The sequence below is a fragment of the Eptatretus burgeri genome, chromosome 7 (genome assembly GCF_056783735.1).
Source record: "Eptatretus burgeri isolate ZD-2024b chromosome 7, Ebu_testis_v1, whole genome shotgun sequence".
Lineage (NCBI taxonomy): Eukaryota > Metazoa > Chordata > Myxini > Myxiniformes > Myxinidae > Eptatretus > Eptatretus burgeri.
Window position 1 is genome coordinate 17084290 of NC_140967.1, and position 10000 is coordinate 17094289.

Genomic DNA, 10000 nt, shown 5'->3' on the forward strand with positions numbered 1-10000 from the left:
TCAAGACATGACGAAGAGAGTTGATAAGCTGGGACTGGAGGTAAAAACGGAGACAGAGGAACTGGGAAGACGGGTAGAAAACCACAAGCGCAAGCCGGAAGAACAGTTCGAAGCCAAAGCAAGGTCGGAGGGTGCGGAGATGAGAAAAGAATTGGAAAAGAAAGTTTCTGAGTTACAGAAACACCAAAACAAAGAGAGGGAACTATAAAACGAACTGAGAGTGTTAAAAGAGGAAAGGAAGAGAACGGAAAATGAAACTTTAAGAAACCACACTGTACAGATCGAACAGCTGGAAGCGAAGGCCAGACTAAAGAATGAGGAACAAGAAAGAGTAATGAGGGAAGAACGAATGAGACAGGAGAAAGAAATCAGTCAGTTAAAAGAAATGACGAGATTGCAGAAGGAGGAACAAGAGAGACAGTGGAATAGAAAACTGAAAGAGTATGAATTTGAAACTGAACGACAAAAGGAAAAAAATAGGTTTGAATACGAGGAGAAAGTAAAGGAGCAAGGAATGAAGCAGGAAGGAGAAATCAGGAGATTGAAGGACACAACGAGATTGGAGAGGGAAGAATGAGAGGAACAATGGAATAGAAAACAAAAAGAACATGAATCTGAGGTTGACCAATTGAAAGAAAGGCTGGAGTACAAGGAGATAGACAAAGAACAGCAAATGAAACACAAAAGGGAGATTAACCAAATGAAGAAAACCATGAAACTGGATAAGGAAAGAGAGGAGAGGAAACTCGGAAGAGTAATGAGACAGCAGCGAATGAAACACAAAATGGAGATGAACCAAATCAAGAAAACCATGAAACTGGAGAAGGAAGGACAGGAGAGGGAACGAGGAAGAGTAATGAGACAGCAGCAAATGAAACACAAAAGGGAGATTAACCAAATTAAGCAAACAACGAAACTGGAGAAGGAAGGACAGGAGAGGAAACAAGGAAGAGTAATGAGACAACAGCAAATGAAACACAAAAAGGAGATTAACCAAATGAAGAAAACCATGAAACTGGATAAGGAAAGACAGGAGAGGAAACAAGGAAGAGTAATGAGACAGCAGCGAATGAAACACAAAATGGAGATGAACCAAATCAAGAAAACCATGAAACTGGAGAAGGAAGGACAGGAGAGGGAACGAGGAAGAGTAATGAGACAGCAGCAAATGAAACACAAAAGGGAGATTAACCAAATGAAGCAAACAACGAAACTGGAGAAGGAAGGACAGGAGAGGAAACAAGGAAGAGTAATGAGACAACAGCAAATGAAACACAAAAAGGAGATTAACCAAATGAAGAAAACCATGAAACTGGATAAGGAAAGACAGGAGAGGAAACTCGGAAGAGTAATGAGACAGCAGCGAATGAAACACAAAATGGAGATGAACCAAATCAAGAAAACCATGAAACTGGAGAAGGAAGGACAGGAGAGGGAACGAGGAAGAGTAATGAGACAGCAGCAAATGAAACACAAAAAGGAGATTAACCAAATTAAGCAAACAACGAAACTGGAGAAGGAAGGACAGGAGAGGAAACAAGGAAGAGTAATGAGACAGCAGCAAATGAAACACAAAAGGGACATTAACCAAATGAAGCAAACAACGAAACTGGAGAAGGAAGGACAGGAGAGGAAACAAGGAAGAGCAATGAGACAACAGCAAATGAAACACAAAAAGGAGATGAACCAAATGAAGAAAACCATGAAACTGGATAAGGAAAGACAGGAGAGGAAACTAGGAAGAGTAATGAGACAGCAGCGAATGAAACACAAAATGGAGATGAACCAAATCAAGAAAACCATGAAACTGGAGAAGGAAGGACAGGAGAGGGAACGAGGAAGAGTAATGAGACAGCAGCAAATGAAACACAAAAAGGAGATTATCCAAATGAAGAAAACCATGAAACTGGATAAGGAAAGACAGGAGAGGAAACTAGGAAGAGTAATGAGACAGCAGCGAATGAAACACAAAATGGAGATGAACCAAATCAAGAAAACCATGAAACTGGAGAAGGAAGGACAGGAGAGGGAACGAGGAAGAGTAATGAGACAGCAGCAAATGAAACACAAAAAGGAGATTAACCAAATTAAGCAAACAACGAAACTGGAGAAGGAAGGACAGGAGAGGAAACAAGGAAGAGTAATGAGACAACAGCAAATGAAACACAAAAAGGAGATTAACCAAATGAAGAAAACCATGAAACTGGATAAGGAAAGACAGGAGAGGAAACTAGGAAGAGTAATGAGACAGCAGCGAATGAAACACAAAATGGAGATGAACCAAATCAAGAAAACCATGAAACTGGAGAAGGAAGGACAGGAGAGGGAACGAGGAAGAGTAATGAGACAGCAGCAAATGAAACACAAAAAGGAGATTAACCAAATTAAGCAAACAACGAAACTGGAGAAGGAAGGACAGGAGAGGAAACAAGGAAGAGTAATGAGACAACAGCAAATGAAACACAAAAAGGAGATTAACCAAATGAAGAAAACCATGAAACTGGATAAGGTAAGACAGGAGAGGAAACTAGGAAGAGTAATGAGAGCAGCGAATGAAACACAAAATGGAGATGAACCAAATCAAGAAAACCATGAAACTGGATAAGGAAAGACAGGAGAGGAAACTCGGAAGAGTAATGAGACAGCAGCGAATGAAACACAAAATGGAGATGAACCAAATCAAGAAAACCATGAAACTGGAGAAGGAAGGACAGGAGAGGGAACGAGGAAGAGTAATGAGACAGCAGCAAATGAAACACAAAAAGGAGATTAACCAAATTAAGCAAACAACGAAACTGGAGAAGGAAGGACAGGAGAGGAAACAAGGAAGAGTAATGAGACAGCAGCAAATGAAACACAAAAGGGACATTAACCAAATGAAGCAAACAACGAAACTGGAGAAGGAAGGACAGGAGAGGAAACAAGGAAGAGCAATGAGACAACAGCAAATGAAACACAAAAAGGAGATGAACCAAATGAAGAAAACCATGAAACTGGATAAGGAAAGACAGGAGAGGAAACTAGGAAGAGTAATGAGACAGCAGCGAATGAAACACAAAATGGAGATGAACCAAATCAAGAAAACCATGAAACTGGAGAAGGAAGGACAGGAGAGGGAACGAGGAAGAGTAATGAGACAGCAGCAAATGAAACACAAAAAGGAGATTAACCAAATGAAGAAAACCATGAAACTGGATAAGGAAAGACAGGAGAGGAAACTAGGAAGAGTAATGAGACAGCAGCGAATGAAACACAAAATGGAGATGAACCAAATCAAGAAAACCATGAAACTGGAGAAGGAAGGACAGGAGAGGGAACGAGGAAGAGTAATGAGACAGCAGCAAATGAAACACAAAAAGGAGATTAACCAAATTAAGCAAACAACGAAACTGGAGAAGGAAGGACAGGAGAGGAAACAAGGAAGAGTAATGAGACAACAGCAAATGAAACACAAAAAGGAGATTAACCAAATGAAGAAAACCATGAAACTGGATAAGGAAAGACAGGAGAGGAAACTAGGAAGAGTAATGAGACAGCAGCGAATGAAACACAAAATGGAGATGAACCAAATCAAGAAAACCATGAAACTGGAGAAGGAAGGACAGGAGAGGGAACGAGGAAGAGTAATGAGACAGCAGCAAATGAAACACAAAAAGGAGATTAACCAAATTAAGCAAACAACGAAACTGGAGAAGGAAGGACAGGAGAGGAAACAAGGAAGAGTAATGAGACAACAGCAAATGAAACACAAAAAGGAGATTAACCAAATGAAGAAAACCATGAAACTGGATAAGGTAAGACAGGAGAGGAAACTAGGAAGAGTAATGAGAGCAGCGAATGAAACACAAAATGGAGATGAACCAAATCAAGAAAACCATGAAACTGGAGAAGGAAGGACAGGAGAGGGAACGAGGAAGAGTAATGAGACAGCAGCAAATGAAACACAAAAAGGAGATGAACCAAATGAAGCAAACAACGAAACTGGAGAAGGAAGGACAGGAGAGGAAACAAGGAAGAGTAGTGAGACAGCAGCGAATGAAACACAAAAAGGAGATTAACCAAATGAAGCAAACCATGAAACTGGAGAAGGAAGGACAGGAGAGGAAACGAGGAAGAGTAGTGAGAGAACAGCGAATGAAACACAGGAAGGAAATGAGCCAATTGAAAGAAACTATGAGATTGGAAAACAAAGAGCAGGAGGAACAGTGGGAGAGAAAACAACAACTATATGAGTGTGAAATTGAACAACTAAAACGGAGAGCGAGATTGGAGTCAACGGAGATTGAGGAGCTACGGAGGGAGAACGAACAGCTAATGGGGCTCAGAGAGAAAGAACGACTCAGATGAGAAGGAAAAAGGAACCAGGAAGAGACAGAAAAAAGGAACCAGGAGAGAAAATGTATAGAGACACGGGAGACAGAAAAAATAGAGGAGAGACTGCATGAATTGGACAAGGTTGGAGACGAACACACGCACACAGAGGTAGTGGAGGACGATGAGGTTGAGCTCGCGGAGCGTGCAGGGACCCGGTGCGAGCAGCGGGGTAGCCTCCTCCAGGAACGAGGGGAGGGAGTATGCCCCCTTGAGGCGAGTCACGACCAGGTGAGTTCGGTCGTGCTTTGCGAGGTTGAGGGGACGGGTGCTGTGGACAGGTGCACGGAGAGCTTGGGGGGTATAGAGGCCCCGGAGACCCTTGTGGGGACACGAATCCCCAGTGTGGTTGTCCCTGTGTGTGTGGTGCAAGGTGTGAGTGCGTCCCCGTGTGTGGAAGCGACCCCGTGTGAGTGGTGTGGTGGCGATGGTGCCAGAGTACGTGCTTCCCAGCACGCCGTGTGTGGATGAGGCACCGTGTGTGGAAGAGGCCGTGTGTGTGGATGAAACGGCCAGTGTGAGTGAAGCACCGCGGGTGAGTGCCCCCGCGTGTGTGAGTGAGGCACGGAGTGTGGATGAGGCACCGCGGGTGAGTGCCCCCGCGTGTGAAAGTAGTATGGTTTGTGTGAGTAGTGAGGCATGCGTGAGTGAACGGCCGAATGCAAGGGAGACCGTGTGTGTGAGAGAGCGGTATGTAAGGGAGATGTCGGTGGGCATGCGGGAGCACGCAGCCGCGTCTCCCAGGGTGAATGTAATGGTGTGGAGTGTGAGCGTCGTAACACGCAGGTGTGCGTGGGTGGAATGGAGGCGACGATGGCGACATGTGAGGAAAGGAAGCCGAGTAGCGGCTGTAGTTGTTTCGGGGACCGTGCCGGGTTCACACAGCAGTGAGCACGAGGTTCGTGCTGTGCAACGCACGAGACCGCCACGTGCTCGCTTGCGAGAGTGAAGTCCCGGTCCGGAAACGCACGCGGTGGATTTGCCGATCTCGCGGACGGACAAAGTTTAGGCAGGGAAACGGATTTGGACCGGACGGGTTCTCCACGCGATCGTGTGTGTTAAGCCCCAAAGGGCAAAGCACATGTGTTCGCGTGGGGAACCCCTCGAGACGTGGGGCTTGTGTTTTTTTTTTTTGCGCACGGTGACGTCATGGCTGCACGTGGGGTTGGAATCCGGCAGGAGGGGTATCCCTGCCGGATGGTACCGTCCAAGGAGGGACGAGGAACACGTGCAGCTGCATGACGTCACGGGCAGGTGCAAAGTGCGCGAGTTGCCGCGCTGGTGCTGCGCATGAAAAAAAAAAAAAAGAAGGAAAAGCAAGCCTCACTTTCGGGTGCACAGGATTTCTGGGCAAGGGGTGGAAGACCCCCTTGACCGGGGCACAGGATGGAAACTAGTTAGGGGGAAGGGTTAGCTTAGTTAGACCGACTTCATGGGGCAGGGGTAAGTCCTCATGGAGTCCGTGGAATGGATTAGTTAGAGGGATTGTAGCGAGATTTAGGTTGGGAAATTGATTAATGGGATTATTTGAGGACATGGACAGACTTATGAATGTGTAGAGGGGACGTAGTTTAGCTAGGTAGTGTTAAAAGGAACGTGCTGTAGTTTAAGGGACGACGTGGGAGCACGAGTTAGTTAGGGGATGCAGATAGAAGGATGGCAAGTTCAGCGGTGTGTGTGTTGAAGAGTTGGTGAGTTGTGAGGTGAGTACTTGTTGAGTGAGTGAGGCCAGCGGGTCTGTGTGAGTGGAGCGAATGGGGAATGCATGGTGCGATGAGTGATTGGGGGGAGGAGTGACTCCCACCCAAGGGACCCCGGGGTCAGAGTAAAGTGAGTTAGCTGGGTTAGTCAAATTAACAAAAATGGAGGTCGTTTTGCTGTTGGTGGGAATGTAGGCTCGAAACCCATTTGGAGGGGTGCAGGAGCCCTGTTGACGGGCTTGGGAGCGTGGCTGCGAAAGGTGAGTATCGCTGAGTGGGTACCCTGGGCACCAGGCTAGTCGGCCGTGGGAGGCCAAGGGCCCATGGGGGGCCGGGATAGCGTAGTGGGCACGGGTGCGCCTGCTTGGTGCGGGGGCCCGGGGCGCCATTAGCCGCGTGGGCAGTGTTGTGGGCACGGGTGACCCTCGGAAAGGGGCCCGGGAGGCCGGCCTGCCACGTGTGCGTTTCAGGGGAGGTGCCATGGGGGCCACTCCCCGGTGTTAGGGAGCTGGTAGGCTCGGAGGCAGTGTAGTGCCCGGGGGTGCCATAGCGGGAGATTCGGCAGAGGGTCGTGCCTGCCAAAGGGAGCCACGTGTCCTAGCAAGGAGACCGTGTGAGGGCACGGAGAGAAAATTGGGGGGGCGAGGCCCGAAATTGTGAGGACACCAACACAGGCGACGGGAATCTGGGTTGTTAGAACCAATAGTTTAAGCGAGAGGCGCTTGTTGAAAGCCCCGGGGTAGTTTAACAGTTAAATGGTTAGGGTAGATTAGGAGATGTACCCCTCCGCACCATCCATCCCCTCGCTGTCGTTGTGGGCCGCTGGACCCACTTTGGTTATAGATCGCTCTTCTCTGGGGAGGCCATTCTGAGGCTTCGTTGGGCCTCGACACAGGACGCTAGCTCTCCCTTATTCCCCTCCGGGAAGGGAACGTAGGGGTTGGGAGTAGGCTAGGTGACAGGATAGGTTAGCCGAACCGACAGGATAGGAAGGACGATAAAGGGGGTTAGGGGACAATTTATAGTGGGGAAGTAAAAATAAAAACAACAAAAAAATAAGTTGGGGCTAAATTGGGGTTTGACAAATTAAGGGAGTGGGTATGTACAGTGACAGGCAAAGGCGATAGGTTGGGAGGGAGACAGGTAGGTAGGTCCGAGCCCGCCCTCCAAGTGGCCAGCACCACCGCACTCCCTCCACCAACCTCCACTGAACGGCAAAGGCTGGCCAACTTCATCGGCTGGCCGTGTTTTGCTTCAAGGCAGAGGCCGGCCAACTTCATCGGCAGCTGTTGTTTTGCTGCAAGGCCTGTGCCATCGGCTGGCCGTGTTGTGCTGCAAGGCCTGTGCCGGCCCACTTCATCTGCCGGCTGGCTGTTTTTCTGCAAGGCCTGTGCCGGCCAGTTCATCTGCTGGCTGTTTTTCTTCAAGGCCTGTGCCGGCCAGTTCATCTGCCGGCTGTGTTTGCCTGCAGCGGCCTTCTTCTGCGGGCTGTGTTTGCCTGCTGCCTTTGCCATGCCATGCCTACTGCCCACGTTCACCAGCCCCGTTCAATTTTGCTTTGCCCCCCCTGTTCATTTCCATGTGCGCCAGGATCCGCAAGGCAACAGTTTGCAAGCTGCGAGAACTGCCCTGTTGGCAGCTACAACACGGGCCTGCAGTGGCGGCCCGTGCACCGTGTTTGTGTCCATCCATCCATTCGTTGTGTTCATTGCGTGTGCCACTTGAGCTGGCACGGAGACTGCGTTGTGCAGCCCATGCACCGTTGTGGTTCACTGCGTTCAGTTCAAAAGGGAAGGCCTTGGACTGCATGTGAGCAGCCAGCCACGTTCCCTGTCACCTGCATTGTTTTGAGCCAGAGACTGCATGTGGGCAGCCTGGCTCCCTGCTAACTGCTTTTCTTTTGCAGAGTTCATTGATCCTGGGCCATGGTTTAGTGTAAAATTTGTAAGTTAAGGTTAAGATGTACTGTAAATATGAGTGCGCCACCGGCATGTATGTCTTAGCGCCGGCAATTTTATTTAAGTCGTCCGTGTGAGTGAGTTTATTTAGGTAGTTACGCAGCCCTCAGGTTATTTATTTTGGGGACACGAATACCATGAATGTCGCACTCAGGGATCCGTAGGTAAAATGTACTAGGGGAAAACTACACATGATGGCACACGAAAATTTGACGACTCGGGACGAGTCTGTAAAAAGGGAAGGGGGTAGTGTTGTGGTTACCAAATTCGCAAACCACCATTCAGGTCCCTTAGGTGAGGTATCTCGGTAAGTGCATGTGTAGTTAGGCCCAAACCCGTTGTCTAGTGGGAATACATGTCATTTATACGTGCTGCGACTCTTCAGGATAGCCGTTTTTCTTTTACTATCTTTATTTTGGACCAACCGCCATGATTACCACCACAACCACAACATCAACCACCAACCACAACGCCGCTTCACCACAACCGCCACGACCTTCCCGTCACACCTCGCAACCGTAGCATCGCCACCGTTCTTGCCCCGCTGTGGGTACCGGTGTTGGACTCGTGCAGGGCGCACGTTGAACAGCGTGTACAAAATCACGGATTTTGTGCTTCAAAAACGGATCAAAAATGACACGCCTACTTTTTGCCGTCCAATCGGTGAACGAGGGGCGATTTGGCCCCGCCTCCAGAACGATCGATATATGCAAATTTGTGGATCAAAAAGCCTTCACGCCCACTTTTTCTCGGGCCAATGGGGAGCGAGGTGAAAGGTCAAAGGGAGGGGGTCAAAGGCGAAGCTACGGGGGGATAAAAGGACCGTGTTCGTCAGTCAGAGAGTGTGGAAGTCTGGAGCCCGAAGCCTGCAGTAGCTGGAGAAGCTGAAGAGAGTCGAACGAGGAGAGCCCAAAGAAGAGTCCAGGGTGGAGAGTCCAGAGGCGGAGAGGCGGCAGCGGCGAAGGCAGACGAGGGGGTGCTCGCGACGGTGCCGGGAGCTGCACGCCCGAGGAAGGCCGGAGCGCGACCTGGCCGAGGTGGAGACGCACACCAGGGATAATAAAGATCCTCTATACCCCGAGCATCAGCAACCCCCTCCCGTTTCCCCCCGCGCTGAGATAGTGCGACCAAGGGGGCCCCTTTCCCACCCCCTGCCAGGCACTGTCCGCAAGGCCCGCGGAGTGAGGCGCCATCGCCGCTCCGCGTCTCATCACCAGACGGGTAGGCGCGACCCGGTCTCGGCCTCAGGCCCGCCTCATTCTTGAGGGTATTCTTTCCTTGGTTTTGGGTATGTGTTGTCGGCGCCGTCTGTGAAGTAGAATTGTATAAGTGTTGCCATGTGCTCGGTAGTCGGTATTAGCTCTGCACTGTGTTTTCACTTTTATATTTGCTTTTTGTGTAAATGGAATTGTGTTTTCTTTTTTTTGTGTGCATTTGGTGGAATTGTATTTGTGTGCTTCCCGTGTGCCGCGAATAAATGTGCTTTATTGTTGAACTGTTCTCCCGCTTCGCTTCGTCTTTTCCTCCATTGAATCCTCATCTTGCTTCACCTAAAGGGTTGGTAGTGGGCTGAATACGCCCGATAATTAATCGAACCGTCGAGGTCGACGATAACACCGCTCGGTTATTCTGATAGTACGAAACGGGTCGCTAAAGTGGCCCGTGTCCGAAGTCGACCTGCGGCGAGGTGCGATCGCCCGGTCTACCCTCCGCGTGGGTACTTAGGTAGGTCGAATTTGGCGAGCAACCCTATCCCACGCGGGGGCTGATTGGCTCGATCGCGGTGAGACCGAAAGGTCCACCCGTGACTGGTTCCCGGCGTTAGTCCGAGAGGGTCACGACTGGATTGTCCGTCCGGTGGGCGACGTGCCGCGATTCGAGTTACGTGGCCGTCAGCACGCCGGCGGGCGCGAAGACCGCAACAATATATATATATATATATATATATATATATATATATATATATATATA

At 49.2% G+C, this 10000-nt stretch overlaps 1 protein-coding gene across 1 annotated transcript in view; it reads right to left on the reverse strand.

Moving 5' to 3' along the window:
• The window catches only part of LOC147022743 (uncharacterized), a 684736-nt gene that overhangs the window by 301935 nt on the left and 372801 nt on the right, over positions 1–10000 (reverse strand). The window lies entirely within an intron of this gene.